Source organism: Lolium perenne, chromosome 7, assembly GCF_019359855.2.
Source record: "Lolium perenne isolate Kyuss_39 chromosome 7, Kyuss_2.0, whole genome shotgun sequence".
Classification (NCBI taxonomy): domain Eukaryota; kingdom Viridiplantae; phylum Streptophyta; class Magnoliopsida; order Poales; family Poaceae; genus Lolium; species Lolium perenne.
In genome coordinates, this window is record NC_067250.2 from 258122781 (window position 1) to 258149303 (window position 26523).

General features: G+C 39.8%; 2 long non-coding RNA genes across 2 annotated transcripts; both read left to right on the plus strand.

Moving 5' to 3' along the window:
• The first annotated feature begins 665 nt into the window (after window positions 1-665).
• LOC127313535 (uncharacterized) lies at window positions 666-4467 on the plus strand. Its single transcript, XR_007859062.2, has 4 exons — window positions 666-939; window positions 1027-1415; window positions 3109-3169; window positions 4260-4467. It is a non-coding gene; the product is annotated as an uncharacterized lncRNA (long non-coding RNA).
• A 4284-nt stretch (window positions 4468-8751) lies between these two features.
• LOC139834125 (uncharacterized) lies at window positions 8752-10674 on the plus strand. Its single transcript, XR_011749496.1, has 2 exons — window positions 8752-9346; window positions 10440-10674. It is a non-coding gene; the product is annotated as an uncharacterized lncRNA (long non-coding RNA).
• The last annotated feature ends 15849 nt before the right edge of the window (window positions 10675-26523 follow it).

Here is a 26523-nt window from a genome sequence, read left to right on the forward strand (position 1 = left end):
ACTGCTACACCTTCCAGATTTGCGCCTGGCAGTCCCACCCATCGGTGCGGCGATGCCACGCCACCAGAGTCGGAAACGATGGGTTGCCATGATGATATGCGTGTGGTAAATTGAGTCAAACTGTGATAACTCCATCATAGTAGTTGTTCCTATTAGCAAGATAAGATAAGATAAGATAAGATAAGATAAGATGGTTAGCTATTTTTGAGGAGTGCGGACCGGGTGGTTTGAGGGAGGAAATATGAATTGAGGACGTGGGGGGGTATTATTGTCCATCCTGAAAATGTGACACCAGGCATTCACCAGTTTGCTCTTAATAGTAGAGATAAATTATATTTCTAAATTTTGCTAATAGTCTATTAGGCTAAGTGCACAAAATATATATACCATGTGCTTGTTCGGACTGAAATAGTGTTCCATATTGTCCACATACTGTACACTAATTTTTACAGAACCTTCATGTTTGGTTTCTCTAAAATTGGATACCCAAACTGAAACTAGAAAATGTAAAATACAAATAAGAAAATAGAAAAGAATGAAAGAAAAAGAACGTCCGGCCGGGCCGGCCAAGCCGGAACCGCGCACGCTCGCGAGAGGCCAGAGGCCAAGTCACGCAGCGCAGCCACGCTGCCTTTTCCTTTTCGTTTTTTTTCTTTTTCTTCTCTCACTGTCGCGGAGGCCGCAGCTATCTTCAACCTCTAGCCAGAGTTTATCTCACGTACGCGTATGAACCAGAACCGAAAATCTCCTGTTTCTTCGCCGGTTCCGTTCGATTTCGTGCTCTCTTTTTCCACGAAATTCTATCTATAAATAACCCACACCTGTGCACACTTTATCCCGCAAAACCCTAACCAATCCCGCTGCCAGGCTGACGATTTTGCTCGCCGGAGTCCGTCTCTGCCGTCGCCGTATTTCTCTCGATTCCGACGAGTATTCAAGGTTTTTCTGCCCCCGTTTGGTCCCTATTTGATCAGCTTGTTCTTGCGCATCTTCTCCACTTCTTTTTCGTTTTCTTTTTCCTCGTAGCGTAGCGCTGACGCCGAAGAAATCTGAGGTTGCCGCAGCCTTGGCAACTCCGTCCGAAGAACGCCGGCAACTCAGGGCCTCCGAGGCAACGCCCTGTATGCAGTCGACCCCTTCGTCTTCGTCCGCTTCACGTCGACCTCGCCACCACCGCCGACGACCACTAGAACGACGGGAACCATCACCTCGACTGGATCACACCGGAGCAGCACCACCTCCGGCCGTCCTCGTCGTTGTTACACGGAAGAGATCGAGGCCGCCGGCCTCAACACCGAGCTCTGCGCGAAGAGCTGGTTCCCGTGGACATTTTCCCTGAGCCAGGACACCACCGGAGAGGGGCCATGGACCGCGCGCGACCACGCCAGTGTCTCCTTCGTCAACATCGACTCACTGTAAGCCACCAACGTTTCCTCCTACGGTTTGATTAATCGGGCCAATCACAACCTAGACCGTTCGATCTAAATCGAAAACACTGTGTTATCTCAGTTAACTGAACCGGCTGAAGTTTCCTATCACGATCGATCAGTGCTCAGTGCCAGCTAGTTCACGTAGATAAACTTTAAAATTTTGTATCTTCCGATCTATAGCTTCGTTTTAGAATGATTCCTCTTGCATTGATTTTGTAATACAATTCTCTGCAACCTTTGTGTAGGAAGTTTTTCCATCGGAGCAACTTTTTATGACAACTTTTCGTACAACATTAAAATTTAACCGCGACATGTTTAATCTTATAAATTTTATTGGAAATTGTACACATGACCAAATATGGCAAACCCTATACCCCTGAATTCAGAAAAATGAGTAGAACCCAATGATAAAATAAAAATTGGCTTTTGGACAAGTTGAAAATGTTCAAATTTAAATATGTGAATTTGAGTATTTTAGGCATGAATTATATTCTACAAATTCAAATCACATGATTCCTTTTGCAATGGAAGGAATTGATGTCCCCTATCCAGTAACATCACTCCCTAAAACTTTTAGAACTATTTGCAAGTATTCAAGTCTAAATATGAGGATTTGAGTAGTTTTGGCATAGCTTAATTTCTATAAATCTTTTTAAGATGATTCCTCTTGCAATTGAATCACATTGGAACTCTCCATCCAGTAGCACACTTGTTTAGTTTAGTTGATTATATTCACTTCGCATGGTTTTAGATTTGAAGTAATATCCTTCTATGTGTCATACGACATAATCCATAAATCATACTTGATCATATCTTTTCTTTTGAATATGTGTTACTCATCAATATTCATCGAAACCATTATCATAATTCATTTATGTAAACATTGAGGTTGAAGATTAAACTCATAATTCCATTTTCCAAAGTGAATCATATGATCATAACTCTATCAAAATCATTTAGATATTTTCATCATGTACAAGATCATATCTATCCTAATTATATTTGCCTAGTTCACAATATTCAAACCACACATGAATTATTTGAGTAAATTGTGACAAATCTTATTTATAGATTTTCCATGTGCAAATGTTGTGGAGACACTCTACACATGTGTTGAAACCTTTACATCCTTTAGAATCTTTGGTCCACATCTTGGATACCATTCATGTCTATCCAATCTTATGTCATTCGATCATATTTATTAACTTTGGGATATTCAAATTACAAATGAGTCATTTGAGTAAGTAAATATACCATTAGTTCATACCCAAATCTTTGTGTGAATTTGTGCTACCTTGATAAGTGTTTTCACACTATGTCATGTTGCATTTTGAATTGCACTTGCAATACTTGTGAGAGTTTCTATAACACCAGTATCATTATAATTATCTATCCTTGAGTAGCAAATAACCATTGACCATAGGTTCTTGTCAATCATTCTTCTTCTGAGCACTTGACTTAGATAATCATTTTCTTTCCAAGTATTTGACCAATTCATTCAATATCTCAAATTCATATCTTGCAAGCCATACCTCTACCATACCTTCAATTTTCGAGTTAACCATAAATTTAATGAAAACTAAAATACAATGAATAACAAATCTTTCTAAATTGTTGTCTTGCTTGTTTTTGTTGTTGCTTGAATGTGTGTTTATGTTCTTTTACTTTTATGTTATAGTTGTACGGAGAGATACGAGTTCTGATTGAGAGAAGAGCAGAATTCTTCAGATACCAAAAAGGCAAGTGTCACACACCGTTATGTCCTACTATTTTTCTATGCACTTTGTAGTTATTTTCAGTAGCTATCCATGTGTAGGATTGTTTTAAATATATGTATTGCTATGCTATGAACACCTATTAGAACAGCCACATGTTCAACACTTGATTCTTTGTCGCTACCGTATTGTAGTATGCTTAGCATTGCTATTGTAGATGCGTGGTTGGGATCTCATGATGTGATATGTGGTATTGTGAAAGTATGATTTTATATAATAAAACAACCTAAGATAATGAATCATCTGGGTGGTAAGTGGTAATGCTTGGTTTATGTTGAGTGGTTACACCGGAGTCATGTCTATGGCGGTCGTGTGTATCACACTTGTGGTTGGCCACCCAGAAACAAAGAGATTTGACAGGTTTCTATTTTAGTAGCTTCCAGTACAACCACATGCTATATGGGCTCTGGCTAGATTGAGTAGGTTGCGAGAACTCGACCCAATGTACAGAGGGTGGTAGATATTGGTAGGACGGAGCGCGTCCATTGTGGTTGAGGTATTGCTTCTGAAAGGTCTTGTCCTAGTCGACATCTGTCCATTTGAGCAAAATGCGCATCATGGAAGAAGAACAGACTAGGTCATGTGGGGAATGTGTACAGCCTCTCGAGAGTGTCAAACTAAGTACTTAGCCGTGTCCCCGGTTATGGACATTATGAGCAACTAGAGTCTGGAACTGTTTGGAGGATCTCATCATTCCAATTTCATAATAAAACTTGATGGGACAAACAATGGGTTTAGGAGCATGCAAAGCTAGGTTGTCTTGTGTTTACATGGGCCTATGCTAGCATGTCCGTAGATGTTTAGGAGCATATGAAGCTAACCGTCTTGCGACGGCATGGGTTATGCTAATATGTTCCTAGACGATGTTTCTGAAAAATAAAAATTGTTTATAAAAGATAGGGAAACTATTGCTTTTCGCAAAAGATGCTAAACTCCACCTGCCAAATGAGCACGTAGTTTTTAGGCGCCATTTATATATCCACCAAATAGTGACATTTGCCAATACAATTCCAAATGTATTGACCCTGCGTGGCTGCAACGTTTTATGTTGCAGATATTTTGATGAACGAGTGAGGTTCGATGGTTAGGGTTACGAGTCTATACTCGACATGCTCGCCTGTGGCACATGAAGACGAAGGACTCCCTGCTGTTATGGTTCGTTGTGAACTCTGATATTGAGCTAGCCTTGTGCTATGCAATTTGTAAGTTATTATGTAATTTGGATCATGCGATGTAATAAAGACCTTTGTTTCTTGGTATTACATCTTAAACTGTGTGTGCTAGCGATTGATCCAGGGACTAGCACTACTAAGCACAGAGATTCAACCCGTACCGGGTCGGATCGCTTCAGATGGTATCAGAGCATTGTGTTGACTGTAGGTTCGTGACCCTAGGTTTGGATTAGAAATAGGAAGACCCTAGGATGAAAAAAATCTATCTAATCCAGTTTTATTAAAACGATTTTGCATTTTGAACTTCTTGTACTCTCATCTACTTCACCTTCAAAAGTATTTCCTCTTACCTTAGATGGCCCAAATCTTGAAATCTATCAAGGAAGGACTGATGATGACCATGTCTCTTAAGTGTGAAGACCAATGTTTCATATGTTATTACTCGACTCAGCATGATGCAACTTCATGGAAGGCCACCGAAGAACTTGGAGAAGACTTCGATGCATACTTGAGAACTCGAAAGATACACCATAACAGTAAAAGAAGTTGAAGCATTGGAGGCAGAAATAGAATATACCACCAATTATTTTAGCTTGTTAGACCAACGATATTACAATAACGTTATGATCATACTAACTTGTGGTATGACCATACTAGATTATGTTTTTGTTTGAACTAGTTTGTTTGATGTGATGAATGCTTGTTAGATGTTGTTTGTAAGATGATTTGCCTTGATCTGATGTGTTCGGGTAGGAATCTTCTGTAGAATCTTTCTATCTATTCTCATCTATACCCAAAGCAAATGTTTTCTCGATAAAACATCATGAAGATAACCTTAGCAAAACCAACCTTGTTGTTCCTTATCAAGATGAAGAAACGAAGAGTGTGAGATATGCAAAACCCTACTTAAGGATCGATAGAAATGTTTTCAAAACAATTCAATAATGGGGACTGAAACATAGATTCAATACTCCATGGAAATTTTTATCAAACTTGTAAGGTTGACCAAGTGTTAGATTACGAGATTCCATCAATCAAATACGGAGTAATGATCTGGGTGCAGGATGGATTGATCACCATTCCTTCTACTCTTATTATTCGCTTTCGTAATGTTGATTGTACGAATCCAGAGAGACATACCTACAAAAGAGATGTCGCTGATAAGCCTGAACCATAGGGTGGATAAGTATTATACCCCTATAATTGGCAAGTGCTGCCAAACGTAGGACTACAATAAGAATGAACATCCAACTACTAGATGAAGAATAGTGGAACACCATCGATGACACCGACAAGTTAAAAAGATGAAGGATGCCTTAAAGTACTCTCACCTTGGTCATCTATTTGACCCAAAGAGTGGCCCCTTAGTAGAAAAAGTAGATCAACAACCATCTCATATGGATTAGAAGCCCAACCATGAGGAAAAACCTACTCAAATCAATTTAAAGAAATGTGTTGTTCACTATATGTGAATAAATATTCGCCTATTGGATATTAACTCTGAAGCCATAAATGGTTCAAAAGATGACCTGGTGTCAAACCATACCAAAGATGAGCTTAGCCTAAACCCAAGACCTAAGACTACCTACAAAATTTTCCTTTAAGGGTGGTAGCCGACCCCAACATATCGCAAATCTTCTAGCCTTTCTCGAATCTCGAGGACGAGATTCCTTTTAAGGGTGGTAGTCTGTAACATCCCAAAATTTTCAAATTTTGGAATGTAAAGATAAAAAAATTAAGTTGATTGAATTGTTTGTCTTTGTTGAAATTTCACAAGGAACTAAAACTTTTTGAGTTTATTTATAAGCCTTTCCCAAAATAAGTTTTCACAAAGATTTGTTTTCAAAATATTTCCAAACCAAACCTATTTATGTTTCATGGTTTTGAAATCATATAAGATTCTATTTTGAGACAAAAGGCCCAAACCTTATTCTGATATATCAATGCCCAAGTAGCCATATAAAGCGTTATATTTATAATAACATTTTTGTAATTTGGTTTTCGACCAAAATGAGTTTTATAAAGTTAATTGAGTCGTTTCGACTTCAATACCATAATCTATGTTGAAATAAAATCTGCAAAAGGTTTCATTTTCGTGAAATATTTTAATTGCTTGATTTTATAAAATATAAATTATATTTCTAAATTTTGCTAATAGTCTATTAGGCTAAGTGCACAAAATATATATACCATGTGCTTGTTCGGACTGAAATAGTGTTCCATATTGTCCACATACTGTACACTAATTTTTACAGAACCTTCATGTTTGGTTTCTCTAAAATTGGATACCCAAACTGAAACTAGAAAATGTAAAATACAAATAAGAAAATAGAAAAGAATGAAAGAAAAAGAACGTCCGGCCGGGCCGGCCAAGCCGGAACCGCGCACGCTCGCGAGAGGCCAGAGGCCAAGTCACGCAGCGCAGCCACGCTGCCTTTTCCTTTTCGTTTTTTTTCTTTTTCTTCTCTCACTGTCGCGGAGGCCGCAGCTATCTTCAACCTCTAGCCAGAGTTTATCTCACGTACGCGTATGAACCAGAACCGAAAATCTCCTGTTTCTTCGCCGGTTCCGTTCGATTTCGTGCTCTCTTTTTCCACGAAATTCTATCTATAAATAACCCACACCTGTGCACACTTTATCCCGCAAAACCCTAACCAATCCCGCCGCCAGGCTGACGATTTTGCTCGCCGGAGTCCGTCTCTGCCGTCGCCGTATTTCTCTCGATTCCGACGAGTATTCAAGGTTTTTCTGCCCCCGTTTGGTCCCTATTTGATCAGCTTGTTCTTGCGCATCTTCTCCACTTCTTTTTCGTTTTCTTTTTCCTCGCAGCGTAGCGCTGACGCCGAAGAAATCTGAGGTTGCCGCAGCCTTGGCAACTCCGTCCGAAGAACGCCGGCAACTCAGGGCCTCCGAGGCAACGCCCTGTATGCAGTCGACCCCTTCGTCTTCGTCCGCTTCACGTCGACCTCGCCACCACCGCCGACGACCACTAGAACGACGGGAACCATCACCTCGACTGGATCACACCGGAGCAGCACCACCTCCGGCCGTCCTCGTCGTTGTTACACGGAAGAGATCGAGGCCGCCGGCCTCAACACCGAGCTCTGCGCGAAGAGCTGGTTCCCGTGGACATTTTCCCGAGCCAGGACACCACCGGAGAGGGGCCATGGACTGCGCGACCACGCCAGTGTCTCCTTCGTCAACATCGACTCACTGTAAGCCACCAACGTTTCCTCCTACGGTTTGATTAATCGGGCCAATCACAACCTAGGCCGTTCGATCTAAATCGAAAACACTGTGTTATCTCAGTTAACTGAACCGGCTGAAGTTTCCTATCACGATCGATCAGTGCTCAGTGCCAGCTAGTTCACGTAGATAAACTTTAAAATTTTGTATCTTCCGATCTATAGCTTCGTTTTAGAATGATTCCTCTTGCATTGATTTTGTAATACAATTCTCTGCAACCTTTGTGTAGGAAGTTTTTCCATCGGAGCAACTTTTTATGACAACTTTTCGTACAACATTAAAATTTAACCGCGACATGTTTAATCTTATAAATTTTATTGGAAATTGTACACATGACCAAATATGGCAAACCCTATACCCCTGAATTCAGAAAAATGAGTAGAACCCAATGATAAAATAAAAATTGGCTTTTGGACAAGTTGAAAATGTTCAAATTTAAATATGTGAATTTGAGTATTTTAGGCATGAATTATATTCTACAAATTCAAATCACATGATTCCTTTTGCAATGGAAGGAATTGATGTCCCCTATCCAGTAACATCACTCCCTAAAACTTTTAGAACTATTTGCAAGTATTCAAGTCTAAATATGAGGATTTGAGTAGTTTTGGCATAGCTTAATTTCTATAAATCTTTTTAAGATGATTCCTCTTGCAATTGAATCACATTGGAACTCTCCATCCAGTAGCACACTTGTTTAGTTTAGTTGATTATATTCACTTCGCATGGTTTTAGATTTGAAGTAATATCCTTCTATGTGTCATACGACATAATCCATAAATCATACTTGATCATATCTTTTCTTTTGAATATGTGTTACTCATCAATATTCATCGAAACCATTATCATAATTCATTTATGTAAACATTGAGGTTGAAGATTAAACTCATAATTCCATTTTCCAAAGTGAATCATATGATCATAACTCTATCAAAATCATTTAGATATTTTCATCATGTACAAGATCATATCTATCCTAATTATATTTGCCTAGTTCACAATATTCAAACCACACATGAATTATTTGAGTAAATTGTGACAAATCTTATTTATAGATTTTCCATGTGCAAATGTTGTGGAGACACTCTACACATGTGTTGAAACCTTTACATCCTTTATAATCTTTGGTCCACATCTTGGATACCATTCATGTCTATCCAATCTTATGTCATTCGATCATATTTATTAACTTTGGGATATTCAAATTACAAATGAGTCATTTGAGTAAGTAAATATACCATTAGTTCATACCCAAATCTTTGTGTGAATTTGTGCTACCTTGATAAGTGTTTTCACACTATGTCATGTTGCATTTTGAATTGCACTTGCAATACTTGTGAGAGTTTCTATAACACCAGTATCATTATAATTATCTATCCTTGAGTAGCAAATAACCATTGACCATAGGTTCTTGTCAATCATTCTTCTTCTGAGCACTTGACTTAGATAATCATTTTCTTTCCAAGTATTTGACCAATTCATTCAATATCTCAAATTCATATCTTGCAAGCCATACCTCTACCATACCTTCAATTTTCGAGTTAACCATAAATTTAATGAAAACTAAAATACAATGAATAACAAATCTTTCTAAATTGTTGTCTTGCTTGTTTTTGTTGTTGCTTGAATGTGTGTTTATGTTCTTTTACTTTTATGTTATAGTTGTACGGAGAGATACGAGTTCTGATTGAGAGAAGAGCAGAATTCTTCAGATACCAAAAAGGCAAGTGTCACACACCGTTATGTCCTACTATTTTTCTATGCACTTTGTAGTTATTTTCAGTAGCTATCCATGTGTAGGATTGTTTTAAATATATGTATTGCTATGCTATGAACACCTATTAGAACAGCCACATGTTCAACACTTGATTCTTTGTCGCTACCGTATTGTAGTATGCTTAGCATTGCTATTGTAGATGCGTGGTTGGGATCTCATGATGTGATATGTGGTATTGTGAAAGTATGATTTTATATAATAAAACAACCTAAGATAATGAATCATCTGGGTGGTAAGTGGTAATGCTTGGTTTATGTTGAGTGGTTACACCGGAGTCATGTCTATGGCGGTCGTGTGTATCACACTTGTGGTTGGCCACCCAGAAACAAAGAGATTTGACAGGTTTCTATTTTAGTAGCTTCCAGTACAACCACATGCTATATGGGCTCTGGCTAGATTGAGTAGGTTGCGAGAACTCGACCCAATGTACAGAGGGTGGTAGATATTGGTAGGACGGAGCGCGTCCATTGTGGTTGAGGTATTGCTTCTGAAAGGTCTTGTCCTAGTCGACATCTGTCCATTTGAGCAAAATGCGCATCATGGAAGAAGAACAGACTAGGTCATGTGGGGAATGTGTACAAATTTCTCTCGAGAGTGTCAAACTAAGTACTTAGCCGTGTCCCCGGTTATGGACATTATGAGCAACTAGAGTCTGGAACTGTTTGGAGGATCTCATCATTCCAATTTCATAATAAAACTTGATGGGACAAACAATGGGTTTAGGAGCATGCAAAGCTAGGTTGTCTTGTGTTTACATGGGCCTATGCTAGCATGTCCGTAGATGTTTAGGAGCATATGAAGCTAACCGTCTTGCGACGGCATGGGTTATGCTAATATGTTCCTAGACGATGTTTCTGAAAAATAAAAATTGTTTATAAAAGATAGGGAAACTATTGCTTTTCGCAAAAGATGCTAAACTCCACCTGCCAAATGAGCACGTAGTTTTTAGGCGCCATTTATATATCCACCAAATAGTGACATTTGGCAATACAATTCCAAATGTATTGACCCTGCGTGGCTGCAACGTTTTATGTTGCAGATATTTTGATGAACGAGTGAGGTTCGATGGTTAGGGTTACGAGTCTATACTCGACATGCTCGCCTGTGGCACATGAAGACGAAGGACTCCCTGCTGTTATGGTTCGTTGTGAACTCTGATATTGAGCTAGCCTTGTGCTATGCAATTTGTAAGTTATTATGTAATTTGGATCATGCGATGTAATAAAGACCTTTGTTTCTTGGTATTACATCTTAAACTGTGTGTGCTAGCGATTGATCCAGGGACTAGCACTACTAAGCACAGAGATTCAACCCGTACCGGGTCGGATCGCTTCATAGTAAGTGGAATTGGTAAGGAAAACCTTTACTGTTTGTGCTGATTTTATTTCTGCCTGCTGCTATAAGTCATTATGGAGAGATCTTCTCTTCAATTTCTATTTGGGAAATCTACTACTACTGCAACGGTAGTGGATGAGGCGCCAGGTGAGGAAGTGATACCATATAAAATACCTATGAAAATTATTGAACGTGTTATGGATAACCGCTATGAAGGGGATGGAACTGTCCACCCTGGAGATCATTTATTGTTCTTGCATGAATTATGCGGTTTATTCAAATGTGCATGTATTGCTATGGATGAAGTGAGGAAGAAACTATTCTCTATATCGCTGTCTGGTAAGGCGGCACATTGGTATAAATTACTGGATAATGGGGATTCTCTTGAATGGAATGATATTGTGCCCCGGTTTTATTCTTAGTTCTATCCTCCAAGTGAAATTCACAAGGATCGGAATCGCATATATAATTTTTGGCCTCATGATGGAGAGAGTATTGCCCAAGCTTGGGGGAGATTGAAGTCTTTAATGCTCAAATGCCCCATTCATGAGCTTCCTGGTAATGTTATTATTGATAACTTCTATGCAAGACTTTCTTTTCAAGACAAGACCTTGCTGGATACTTCTTGTTCTGGATCATTTACACGCAACAAAGAAGAGTTTAAAAGGGACCTTCTTGATCGGATCCAAGAAAATACTGAAGGTTGGGAGAACGACAAGGATAGAGAATCAGGTATAATTTATGATTATAAATGCATTGAAGCTTTTATGGATACTGATAAATTTCGTAATATGAGTGCTACATATGGTCTTGATTCTCAAGTTGCTGCAAATCTTTATAAAGCTTTTGCCTCTCATTATGAATTGCCTAAGAAGAATTTTGATAAGTATCATGAACCGTATAAAGATAAAATTGATTCATCTATTAATAAATGCGTTGTAGTATAAACTGCTGATCATGTTATTCCTGAAGCTTATATTGAAAAAACTCCTTTCCCTGCTAAAATGAAGGAGTACTCTGTTATAAATAGTGCGGTTCATAAAAGTGAAAAGAAAGCTGTAGAACCTGAAGAACAAATAAAAGTTGAACCTGCTGTTGCAATAGTTAAAGATCTTGTGACTGAAAATGTGGAGGATGGTCATATTATTTTATGTGAAGATGCTTCTAATATTGTTTCACATCCTAATAAACCCAAGCAAGCTAGTGTTCCTATGCTATCTGTTAGAATTGGTGATCATTGCTATTATGGTTTATGTGATATTGGTGCAAGTGTTAGTGCTATTCCTTATGAGCTTTACACGGAGATTATGCACGAAATTGATTCTTGTGAACTTGAAGATATTGATGTGGTTATTCAGCTGGCTAATAGAGAAACTATTTCTCCAATTGGTATTATTCGAGATGTAGAAGTTCTATGTGGTAAGATTAAATATCCTGCTGACTTTTTGGTACTTGGTTCTGCTGCTAGTGATTATTGTCCTACCATTTTTGGTAGACCTTTTCTAAATACTTGTGGAGCTATTATAGATTGCAAGAAAGAGAAAATTTTGACTAAATTTGCTGGTGAATCTTATGAGTTTAATTTCTCTAAATTTACCAAAACTCCTTATAAAGCTGATTTGCCTAGTGATGATTTTAAAATGGAGCAGTGTGCATCTATTGTTCTTGTTCCTAATAATCCTTTGCAGCAACATTTGGAGAATAGCGAGAGTGAAGTTTTTAGGAAACAAATAGATGAGCTTGAGGAAATTTTTCTTCGCCAACCTATTCTCAAGCATGATTTACCGGTGGAAGATTTGGGTACAACACCGCCACCAAAGGAAGATCCTGTTTTTGATTTAAAGCCTTTACCTGATAATCTTAAATATGCTCATATTGATGATAAGAAAATATATCCTGTTATTATTAGTTCTAAGCTTTCAGAGATTGAGGAAGAAAGGTTATTGGAAATATTGAAGAAACACCGAGGAGCTATTGGCTACACTCTTGATGATTTGAAGGGGATTTCTCCTTCTATTTGCCAGCATGCTATTAATATGGAAGATGATGCAAAGCCTATTGTCGAACATCAGCGTCGTCTAATTCCGAAGATGAAGGAGGTGGTAAGGAATGAGGTATTAAAACTTCTTGAAGCTGGTATTATATATCCTATTGCTGATAGTAGATGGGTTAGTCCTGTGCATTGCGTTCCCAAGAAAGGAGGAATGACTGTTGTGCCTAATGATAATGATGAGCTCATCCCTCAAAGAGTAGTTGTAGGGTATAGAATGTGCATTGATTTTCGAAAAGTTAATAAAGTTACTAAGAAAGATCATTACCCTTTACCATTTATTGATCAAATGCTAGAAAGATTGTGTAAAAATACTCATTTTTGCTTTCTTGATGGTTATTCTGGGTTTTCACAAATTGCTGTTAAAACTAAAGATCAAGAGAAAACCACTTTTACTTGTCCCTATGGAACTTATGCTTATAGACGTATGCCTTTTGGTTTATGTAATGCTCCTGCTACTTTTCAAAGATGCATGTCTGCTATTTTTCATGGATTTTGCGAGAGTATTGTAGAGGTATTCATGGATGATTTTTCCGTCTATGGGAATTCTTTTGATAGTTGCTTGCGAAACCTTGATAAAGTTTTGCAGAGATGTGAAGAAACTAACCTTGTTCTTAATTGGGAGAAATGCCACTTTATGGTTAATGAAGGAATTGTATTGGGACATAAAATTTCTGAGAAAGGTATTGAAGTTGATAGAGCTAAAGTTGAAGCAATTGAGAAGATGCCCTATCCGAGGGATGTTAAAGGTATTCGTAGTGTTCTTGGTCATGCTGGGTTTTATAGGAGATTTATTAAAGATTTCTCCAAGATTTCAAAGCCTCTTACTAATCTTCTTCAAAAAGACGTACCTTTTGTTTTTTGATGATGATTGTAAGGAAGCTTTTGAAACTCTAAAGAAAGCCTTAACAACTGCTCCTATAGTTGAACCTCCTGATTGGGATTTACCATTTGAAATTATGTGTGATGCTAGTGATTTTGCTGTAGGCGCTGTTCTTGGACAGTGGGTAAACAAAAAACTGAATGTTATTCATTATGCTAGTAAAACTCTTGATGCTGCTCAAAGAAATTATGCTACTACTGAAAAGGAATTGTTAGCTGTAGTCTTTGCTTGTGATAAGTTTAGATCTTATATTGTTGATTCAAAAGTTACTATTCATACTGATCATGCTGCAATTAGATACCTTATGACAAAGAAAGATGCTAAGCCGAGGCTTATTAGATGGGTACTTCTTTTGCAAGAATTTGATTTACATATTGTAGATAGGAAAGGTGCTGATAATCCTGTTGCTGATAATTTGTCTAGATTGGAAAATATTGCTTATGATCCTGTTCCTGTTAATGATAGTTTTCCAAATGAACAATTGGCTGTAATAAAGGTGAGCTCGTGAGACAGTCCTTGGTATGCTGATTATGCTAACTTTATTGTTTCCAAGTACTTGCCTCCAACCTTTTCAGCTCAGCAAAGGAGGAAATTCTTTTATGACTTGAGGCATTATTTCTGGGATGACCCACACTTATATAAAGAAGGAGTGGATGGTATTCTGCGAAGGTGTGTTCCCGAATATGAACAACAAGAGATATTGAGTAAATGTCATGGTAGTGCTTATGGAGGACATCACACCGGAGAAAGAACCGCGCAAAAGGTTCTACAATCAGGTTTCTATTGGCCAACTCTCTTCAAGGATGCGAGAAAGTTTATTTTATCTTGTGATGAATGCCAAAGGGTTGGTAATATCTCTAGATGTAATGAAATGCCTATGGATTATACTCTTGTTATTGAACCATTTGATTGTTGGGGATTTGACCTCATGGGACCTTTTCCGTCTTCAGAAGGTAACACTCATATACTTGTTGATGTTGATTATGTTACTAAATGGGTGGAAGCCATACCTACAAAAAGTGCTGATGGTGAGACCTCTTTAAGAATGCTTTTAGATATTATTTTTCCTAGATTTGGAGTTCCTAGATATATTATAACTGATGGAGGTTCTCATTTTATTCATGGAGGTTTTAGAAAAACTCTTGCTAGGTATGGTATTAATCATAGAATTGCTTCCGCTTATCATCCTCAAACTAGTGGTCAAGTAGAATTATCAAATAGAGAGATTAAATCTATCTTGCAAAAGACTGTTAATAAAACTAGAAAGAATTGGGCTAGTAAATTGAAGGATGCACTATGGGCTTATAGAACTGCTTATAAAAATCCCATGGGAATGTCACCTTATAAAATGGTTTATGGGAAAGCTTGTCATTTACCTTTAGAACTAGAGCACAAAGCTTATTGGGCAGTTAGAGAATTAAATAAAGATCCCAAACTTGCCGGTGATAAGAGGTTGTTGCAATTGAGTTCTCTAGATGAATGGAGAAGTGAAGCTTATGAAAATGCTAAACTCTTTAAAGAGAAAGTTAAAAAATGGCATGATAGAAGGATTATCAAAAGAGAATTTAATATTGGGGATAAAGTCCTATTGTATCGGTCTCGTCTCAGATTCTTTGCAGGGAAATTACTCTCGAAATGGGAAGGACCGTATGTTGTTGAGGAGGTGTATCGTTCAGGAGCAATTAAAATTAGCTCTCTCCAAGGCAATGCCACGCAAGTGGTGAATGGACAAAGACTCAAGCATTATATCTCAGGTGATTCTTATAATGTTGATGTTGATATTATTCAAGTGGAAACACCGGAGGCTTTCATCAAAGGACAAATTGACAATTCCGCTTAACTCGACTTTGAATAGGTAACAAGATCGTAATGAAAAGTTCGCAATTTACTTTCCGAACAATATTTTTGCTGTTTTTGGAAAATATGAAAAATTACGAGATCGAAACGGAGTGGAAAAGACGCACGAGGGCGTGCCACCATAGGCCGGCGCGGCCTGGCCTGGGCCCGCGCCGCCCTATGGTCTGGCCGCCTCGTCGCCCCTTTCCGACTCTGGTTCAATATGGTACTTTCCTTTTGTCGTGAAAATTTTTGCTATATAATCCCCCGGACCCCTGGAGGTCCGTATATCGTTTTCTCGACGTGTTTTGTTTCGAAATGCTTCTCGCCAGATCTGCTTTTCGGTCTAGAAGCACCATGGCCTCCAACAACAAGGGCAAGGGGCTTTCGGAGGAAGAAGTGAAGAGGGTGCCATCAAGACAAGAGCAGCAAGCCGTTGGGAGCAAGCAAATCAAGGTGGGATCTGTTGACACTCGACGTTCTTTTTCTCATAACTTGCAGGGACCTTTACCACCCGCTCTTAGCCTCGACTCCTTCCCTGTGTTGGAAGAAGCTCTACGGACTACTGATGAGTTTTGTGATCAATATCGGGCTCTAAGAAGAGAAGTGGAGATACTCCAGGAGGAGAATTGCCGTCTCCGAAGAATGCTGGAATACCACTCGATTCACATCACAAGGTCATCATCGCCAACTTCAGATAACAATGAATCTCTTCGAGTCTTAGTGCAGAATTGCCAAGCTGAGAAACTAAAGCTGAAGGAGATCTGTAAGAAGCGCGGGAGGAGTTCATCACCACCATCGCCGCAGGAGTAATTCATCATCGGTATTGGCATCCCCTTGGTTTGTTCCAAGCTTGGGGGAGTGCCGCGGTATCACATCATCACTACCTTTTACTTTTTATTGTCAAGTAGTGTCATATCATGAGTAGGGAAGTTATCATATAAGATGGGTTGCAGTTTGGAAGTATCTCTCCTTTAGTTGGTTATCTATGTATCCCTTGGTGTGAGTTATCGTTATGGAATATTAATGAGAAGTCTTATCATTTACATATTTTACATCTTATTTTAGTTTGCAATCTCTATTATATGATTTACCTTGTTGTTAGTATTGGTATCACTTTGGGAGCATTGAATAAATCTATTTGGTTTTGGCAAACTTAGCATTGGTCAATAGCAACAACACTTTGAGGTTTAAGTAGAAAAGAGAAATACATGTAGTTATTTCATTGTCTTTCTTTCTTGTTAGCTCATAGCTTATTATTCTGAAGTTAAAATTGTTTGTGCTTACAAGGAAGATGCATGATTGTTTCTATCACATGTATATTTGTTTGTTTCCTTCAACTCTTATGCTTGCTAATTAGCCTTGCTAGCCAAAGACTTGTACTGAGAGGGAATACTTCTCGTGCGTCCAAACCTTAGCCCAAACCTATGTCATTTGTGTCCACCATACCTACCTACTACATGGTATTTTCTGCCATTCCAAGTAAATACTTCATGTGCTACCTTTAAACAATTCAAAACTTAGTATCTCTTATTTGTGTCAATGTTTTATAGCTCATGAGGAAGTATGTGGTGTTTTATCTTTCAATCTTGTTGGGCAACTTTCACCAATGGACTAGTGGCTTCATCCGCTTATCCAATAATTTTGCAAAAAGAGCTGGCAATGGGGTTCCCAGTCCCAACTTAATTAAACTAAATAGACACTCCTCCATGGTATGTGATTGATGGACGGCACCCGAAGGATTCGGTTAGCCATGGCTTGTGTAAGCAAAGGTTGGGGGGAGTGTCATCATCATAATAAAACCGAAATAAAAAGGCACTCCTTCATGGTATGAGATTGTTGGCAGGCACCCGAGGATTCGGTTAGCCATGGTTTGTGAAAGAAAGGTTGGAAGGAGTGCCACATAAAATGAAAATAATATGGGAGCCGCTCTTTGAAGGTTTGTCTGGCAAGGGGGTTAGAGTACCCGCTACCAGTCATTGACAACAACAAACACTTCTCAAAATGTTACTTTTATTATCTCTATATGATTTCAAAACTGAAAAAGCTCTAGCACATGATTTAATCACTGCTTCCCTCTGCGAAGGGCCTGTCTTTTATTTTATGTTGAGTCAGTAAACCTATTTCCCTCCATCTCAAGCAAGCATTTGAGTAGTTGTGATCAAACCATTATATTGTGATTTGCTTCATCATGTCTTTATTTTTTCCTTGTTTAGTACAAGTTTTATCTGAATGAATATAGCTTTGCAAGTTATCAATGATCATGAGGAGACCATTATGATTGAGTATGCAAGTTGTGCCATATAAACTTTAACATGAGAGCGCTGCTCAATAGATAAATATAACCTGTTAATTGTTCTCTGACCAAGAACGAAGTTTGCCATCACCAACTATGATTTCTTATGCACCTTTATTTGTGATTACCTTATACTTGTTTCAAGTTGAATTATATGAGGAAGTTGTTTACTAGAATGTCTGGTGTGAATGAATATGATGCTTCTTGTCCGTATTTTATTTATCGACTCTTCACTCCATAAACATGTGGTCCTGTTTACTGAGTTCAGTTTCGCTTGGGGACAAGCGAAGTCTAAGCTTGGGGGGAGTTGATACGTCCAATTTGCATCACTATTTTATATCATAATTTGCTGTTATTCATTGATATATTTCATATTGGGACACAATACTTATGTTATTTCATCTATTTTGCATGCTTCATCATTATTGGAGGATCGAGCACCGGAGCCAGGATTCTGCTGGAAAAAGCACCATCAGAACGCAATATTTCGGAAGATCAACTGTGGAAGGAAATTATACCGAAAATCCTATTTTTCCAGATGACGAAGGAAGCCAGAAGGGGGAGCTGAGAAGGCCCAAGGTGGGGCCAGACCACAGGCCGGCGCGGCCCATGGCCTGGCCGCGCCACCTTGTGGTGTGTGGGCCCCACAGCCCCTTTCGCCTCCTTTTCTTCGCGAAACCCTTCGTCCCGAAAACCGAAGCCACAGAGGGTACCTCGCGAAGAGACACAGCCGCCTCTGCGGGGCGGAGAACACCAGAGAGAAAAGAGCTCTCCGGCGGGCAGGAATCCGCCGGGGAAATTCCCTCCCGGAGGGGGAAATCGACGCCATCGTCACCGTCATCGAGCTGGACGTCATCTCCATCACCATCATCACCGCCGTCTCCACCGCTGGACATCGTCACCGCCGTAGCAATTTGGGTTTGATCTTGATTGTTTGATAGGGGAAACTCTCCCGGTATCGATTTCTACTTGTTGTTGATGCTATTGAGTGAAACCATTGAACCAAGGCTTATGTTCAGATTGTTATTCATCATCATATCACCTCTGATCATGTTCCATATGATGTCTCGTGAGTAGTTCATTTAGTTCTTGAGGACATGGGTGAAGTCTAAATGTTAGTAGTGAACTATGGTTGAGTAATATTCAATGTTATGATATTTAAGTTGTGGTGTTATTCTTCTAGTGGTGTCATGTGAACGTCGACTACATGACACTTCACCTTTATGGGCCTAGGGGAATGCATCTTGTACTCGTTTGCCGATTGCGGGGTTGCCGGAGTGACAGAAACCTAAACCCCCGTTGGTATATCGATGCAGGAGGGATGGCAGGATCTCAGAGTTTAAGGCTGTGGTTAGATTTATTCTTAATTACTTTCTTGTAGTTGCGGATGCTTGCAAGGGGTATAATCACAAGTATGTATTAGTCCTAGGAAGGGCGGTACATTAGCATAGGTTCACCCACACAACACTTATCATAACAATGAAGATTATTTAGCCGTATGTAGCGAAAGCACTAGACTAAAATCCCGTGTGTCCTCGAGAACGTTTGGTCATCATAAGTAAACAACCTGGCTTGTCCTTTGCGCTAAAAAGGATTGGGCCACTCGCTGCAATTGTTACTCTCGCACTTTACTTACTCGTACTTTATTCAACTGTTACATCAAAACCCCCTGAATACTTGTCTGTGAGCATTTACAGTGAATCCTTCATCGAAACTGCTTGTCAACACCTTCTGCTCCTTGTTGGGATCGACATTCTTACTTATCGAAAATACTACGATACACCCCCTATACTTGTGGGTCATCAGGAAGCAGGGATTAAATCATGTGCTAGAGCTTTTTAAGTTTTGAAATCATATAGAGAGCATAAAAATAAAGTTTTGAGAGGTGTTTGTTGTTGTCAACGAATGGTAGTGGGCACTCTAACTACCTTATCAACCAGACTTTCAAGAGCGGCTCCCATGAAGGACGTTATCTCTACCAGCAAGGTAGATCATCCCTCTTCTCTTTTGTTTACACATGTATTTTAGTTTCATTATTGATGACACTCCTCCCAACCTTTTGCTTACACAAGCCATGGCTAACCGAATCCTCGGGTGCCTTCCATCATTCACATACCATGGAGGAGTGTCTATTTGCAAAATTAAGTTGCTTACTGATAGATCAGGGCAAAACATGTGAAGAGAATTATTAATGCAAGTTAATTAATTGGGGCTGGGCACCCCGTTGCCAGCTCTTTTTGCAAAATTATTGGATAAGCGGATGTATATGCCACTAGTCCATTGGTGAAAGTCTGTCAGAAGTAAATGACAAGGTTGAAAGATAAACACCACATACTTCCTCATGAGCTATAAAACATTGACACAAATAAGAGATAATAGCTTTTGAATTGTTTAAAGGTAGCACATGAAGTATTTACTTGGAATGGCAGGAAATACCACATAGTAGGTAGATATGGTGGACACAAATGGCATAGGTTTTGGCTCAAGGTTTTGGATGCACGAGAAGCATTCCCTCTCATTACAAGGCTTTGGCTAGCAAGGTTGTTTGAAGCAAACACAAGTATGAACCGGTACAACAAAACTTACATAAGAACATATTGCAAGAATTATAAGACTCTACACTGTCTTCCTTGTTGCTCAAACACTTTTACCAGAAAATATCTAGACCTTAGAGAGATCAATCATGCAATCCAAATTTAAACAAGCTCTACAGTAGTTCTCCACTAATAGGTTTAAACTACATGATGCAAAAGCTTAAACATTATCTACTTGAGAGCTCAAAACAATTGCCAAGTATCAAAGTATTCAAGATAATATACCAATTACCACATGAAGCATTTTATTTTTCCAACCAAATAGCAATAAGTGAAGCGATCAACTTTCGCCATTGAACATTAAAAATAAAAGCGAAGAACACTAGTGTTCATATGAAAAAGCGGAGCGTGTCTCTCTCCCACACAAGGATGTTTAGGATCCGATTTTATTCAGAGAATGAAAATAACAAAACGAAACCAAAAGCACACAGACGCTCCAAGTAAAGTACATAAGATGTGACGGAATAAAAATATAGTTTCACTAGAGGTGACCTGATAAGTTGTTGATGAAGAAGGGGATGCCTTGGGCATCCCCAAGCTTAGATGCTTGAGTCTTGTTGAAATATGCAGGGATGAACCACGGGGGCATCCCCAAGCTTAGACTTTTCACTCTTCTTGATCATATTATATCATCCTCCTCTCTTGACCCTTGAAAACTTCCTCCACACCAAACTCAAAACAAACTCATTAGAGGATTAGTGCATAATCAAAAATTCATATCTTCAGAGAGGACACAATCATTCCCAACACTTCTGGACATTATTCAAGGCTACTGAAAGTTAATGGAACAAAGAAATCCACTCAACACAGTAAAAGAGGCAATGCGAAATAAAAGGCAGAATCTGTCAAAACAGAACAGTCCGTAAAGACGAATTTTTTAGATGCACTTAACATGAAAAATCTCAAAACTAATGAAAGTTGCGTACATATCTGAGGATCACGCATGAATTTTCGCAGATTTTTTTGATTCTTCTACAGAGAGAAAAACGTGAATTCGTGACAGATAAGAAATCTGTTTCTGCGCTGAAATCGAAATCTAGTATCAACCTTCTATTAGAGACTTTACTTGGCACAACAATGCAATAAAATAAAGATAAGGAGAGGTTGCTACAGTAGTAACAACTTCCAAGACAAAACAAAACAGTAGCAAAATAAAAACATGGGTTATCTCCCAAGAAGTGCTTTCTTTATAGCCATTAAGATGGGCTCAGTAATTTTAATGATGCTCTCGCAAGAAATAAGAGTTGAAGCAAAAGAGAGCATCAAGAAGCAAATTCAAAACATATTTAAGCCTAACCCACTTCCTATGAAAAGGAATCTTGTAAGGAAACAAGTACTGAAAGCACATAGCAACAAGCATAAAAAGGCAATACAAGTTCAACTTCAAGATTCTCAACATAAAGAGGGGAAACTTAATATTATTAAGATGCATATAACCATGTTTCCCTCTCTCATAATAACTTTCAGTAGCATCAACAATATAACTATCACATGAAACATTCTTATCATGAGCTACATGCATAAAAGTATCATTACTCTCCACATAAGCATAATCAATTTTATTAGTAATAGTGGGAGTAAAACTATCATAACCATCATTGTAATCATCATAAATTGCAGGCATGGTATAATCATAATAACCTTTATCCTCCATAGTAGGTGGCACCAAAATACCACTATCAGTATAATCATCATAAATAGGAGGTAAAGTATCATCAAAGTAAATTTTCTCCTCCATGCTTGGGGGACTAAAAATTTCATGCTCCTCAAAACCAGCTTCCCCAAGCTTAGAATTTTCCATAGCATTAGCAACAATGGTGTTCAAAGCATTCATACTAATAACATTGCCATTAGCATGCATATAAAGTTCCATAGGTTTTTTAATTTTCTCTTCAAACACCTCATGTCCTAATTCAAGATAAAGTTCATAAAGATCTCTAATTTTTTTGTTGTTTTCCATTAAGCCTAAATAGTGAAATAAAAACAAGAAACAAAAAGATACAATTGCAGAATCTAAAGGACATAGCTTCGAGCACTCACACACCGGCAACAGTGCTAGGAAATAGCTTAGTAGTCGGAGGATGTGAATACCTTTTACCTTACCTCCCCGGCAACGGCGCCAGAAAATAGCTTGATGTCTACGCACGCTTCTTTTCCTGTAGACAGTGTTGGGCCTCCAAGAGCAGAGGTTTGTAGAACAGCAGCAAGTTTCCCTTAAGTGGATCACCCAAGGTTTATCGAACTCAGGGAGGTAGAGGTCGGAGATATCCCTCTCAAGCAACCCTGCAATTAAGATACAAGAAGTCTCTTGTGTCCCCAACACACCTAATACACTTGTCAGATGTATAGGTGCACTAGTTCGGCGAAGAGATATTAAAACGCAGATGGTATAGATGGTAGTAAATGGTAATTGCGATCTGAAGTAAATATTGCAGGAAGTAAAGATGCAGTAAAACAGTAAATAAGCGATGTTTGCAGTATTTGGAAACAAGGCCTAGGGATCCTACCTTCACTAGTGGACACTCTCAACATTGCAATCATAATTGAATATAAATATAAGCACTTCATCATACTACTCTCTTGTTGGATAAAGAACTCAAATTCATTGGGCAAGTGTGCAAAAGCACACCTCAAAGGTGTATTCCCAAGTACTAATAAACACCCCACACTGTCACCGTGAGCATTCATAGGAGGTACTAACACACCACAATTCATAAGGGAGTTACACACGGCGCACACACTGTCACCATTACACCGAGGTCACAGTAACTCCAAAGTTCACATAATAAAACACTTGAATAGCATATGACATCTAGATTGCAAAGCCTATGATCACATAGATGAACAAATAAATGTTACTCTCAAACACTCTCTTGTTGGATAACAAACACCATTCATTGTGTAGGGCTACAAGAGCTCCCTCAAGCCGGAGTAAACAAGCTCCACAACTTCATAAAGGAAACACACACGATGCACACACTGTCACCATTACACCGTGGAGAGTGAATCCGGAGTTCATATTTAAAGTAACCTCTAGAGTGCATAATAGACAAGAGTAACATCTACATATTCATAAAGATCACACCATGGGAGAGAGAGATGAACCACATAGCTACCGGTAGAGCCCTCAGCCTCGGGGGAGAACTACTCCCTCCTCATCATGGGAGACAACAACGGTGATGAAGATGGCGGTGGTGTCGATGGAGATGACTCCGGGGGCAATTCCCCGTCCCGGCGGCGTGCCGGAACAGAGACTTCTGTCCCCCGAAACTTGTCTTCGCGATGGCGGCGGCTACGGAACTCTTCGTGGAATATGACTTGACGACTTAGGGTTTTCGCGACGGAGAGAATATATAGGCGGAAGGGCGGCCTCGGAGGAGCCAGGGGGTGCCCACACCACATGGCGGCGCGGCCAGGGGTGGGCCCGCGCCCCCCTATGGTGTGGGTGTAGGATAACGTTGCATAGAAAACAAAAATTTTCCTACGGCGAACACGCAATCCAAGCCAAGATGCAATCTAGAAGACGGTAGCAATGAGGGGGTATCGAGCCTCACCCTTGAAGAGATTCCAAAGCCTACAAGATGAGGCTCTTGTTGCTGCGGTAGACGATCACTTGCCGCTTGCAAAAGCGCGTAGAAGATCTTGATCACGATCGGTTCCGGCGCCACGAACGGGCAGCACCTCCGTACTCGGTCACACGTTCGGTTGTTGATGAAGACGACGTCCACCTCCCGTTCCAGAGGGCAGCGGAAGTAGTAGCTCCTCTTGAATCCGACAACACGACGGCGTGGTGTCGGTGGCGGTGAAGAAGTCCGGCGGAGCTTCGCTAAGCTACGCGGGAGATATGGAGGCGAGGGGGCGGCTAGGGTTTGGGAGGGGGTGGCCGGCCACTTCAATGGGGCGGCCAGCTTGTGGTCTTGGGGTGGCCGGCCCCCTCCCTTGGCCCCTCATTATATAGGTGGATCCCCAAGTGTTGGTGTCCAAGTCTTTGAATAAGACCCGAACCAAAAACCTTCCATAAGAGGGGGGAAACCTAGCCCAACTAGGACTCCCACCAAAGGTGGGGTTTCCACCTCCCATGTGGGGGGGTGGCCGGCCCCCTAAGGGGGAGTCCACTTGGGACTCCTCCCCCACTAGGGTTGGCCGGCCATGGAGGTGGAGTCCCATGTGGACTCCACCTTCCTTGGTGGTTTCATCCGGACTTTTCTAGAACCTTCTAGAACCTTCCATAGAACCTTCCGCGACATTTTAATTCACATAAAATGACATCCTATATATGAATCTTATTCTCCGGACCATTCCGGAACTCCTCGTGATGTCCGGGATCTCATCCGGGACTCTGAACAAATATTCGAACTCCATTCCATATTCAAGTACTACCATTTCAACATCCAACTTTAAGTGTGTCACCCTACGGTTCGTGAACTATGCGGACATGGTTGCGTACTCACTCCGACCAATAACCAATAGCGGGATCTGGAGATCCATAATGGCTCCCACATATTCAACGATGACTTTAGTGATCGAATGAACCATTTACATATAATACCAATTCCCTTTGTCTCGCGATATTTTACTTGTCCGAGGTTTGATCTTTGGTATCACTCTATACCTTGTTCAACCTCGTCTCCTGACAAGTACTCTTTACTCGTACCGTGGTATGTGGTCTCTTATGAACTCATTCATATGCTTGCAAGACATTAGACGACATTCCACCGAGAGGGCCCAGAGTATATCTATCCGTCATCGGGATGGACAAATCCCACTGTTGATCCATATGCCTCAACTCATACTTTCCGGATACTTAATCCCACCTTTATAGCCACCCATTTACGCAGTGGTGTTTGGTGTAATCAAAGTACCTTTCCGGTATAAGTGATTTACATGATCTCATGGTCATAAGGACTAGGTAACTATGTATCGAAAGCTTATAGCAAATAACTTAATGACGAGATCTTATGCTACGCTTAATTGGGTGTGTCCATTACATCATTCATACAATGACATAATCTTGTTATTAATAACATCCAATGTTCATGATTATGAAACTAATCATCCATTAATCAACAAGCTAGTTTAAGAGGCATACTAGGGACTTCTTGTTTGTCTACATATCACACATGTACTAATGTTTCGGTTAATACAATTATAGCATGATATATAAACATTTATCATAAACATAAAGATATAAATAATAACCACTTTATTATTGCCTCTAGGGCATATCTCCTTCAGTCTCCCACTTGCACTAGAGTCAATAATCAAGATTACATCGTAATATACCTAACACCCATGGCATTCTGGTGTTGGTCATGCTTTGCCCTAGGGAGAGCTTTAGTCAACGGATCTGCTACATTCAGATCAGTGTGTACTTTGCAAATCTTTACTTCTCCATCTTCGATGTACTCGCGAATCGAGTGGTAACGCAGCTTGATATGCTTCAGCCTCTTGTGTGACCTTGGCTCTTGTGCATTGGCGATGGCACCCATGTTATCACAGTAAATGATTAATGGGTCCAATGCACTAGGAACCACACCGAGCTCTACAATGAACCTCTTCATCCATACCGCTTCGATGAAGCCTCCGAAGCCGCTATGTACTCGATTCTGTTGAAGACTTCGCCACCGTGCACCGCTTCGAGCTTGCCCAGCTTATCGCAAAGCACCATTCAATATAAACACGTACCCAGATTGTGACTTAGAGTCATCAGGATCAGTGTTCCAACTTGCATCGGTGTAACCGTTTACAACGAGCTCTTGGTCACTTCCATAACAAAGAAACATATCCTTAGTTCTTTTCAAGTACTTCAGGATATTCTTGACCGCTGTCCAGTGTTCCATTCCTGGATCACTTTGATATCTGCTAGTCAAACTAACAGCATGTGCTATATCCGGTCTAGTACATAGCATGGCATACATGATAGATCCTCTGCGAGGCATAGGGGATATTACTCATCCTTTCTCTTTCTTCTGCCGTAGCCGGTCCTTGAGTCTTACTCAATACCTTGCACAGTAACATAGGTAAGAACCCTTTCTTACTTTCGTCCATTCTAAACTTCTTTAGAATCTTGTCCAGATATGTACTCTGTGATAGCCCTATTAGGCGTCTTGATCTATCTCTATAAATCTT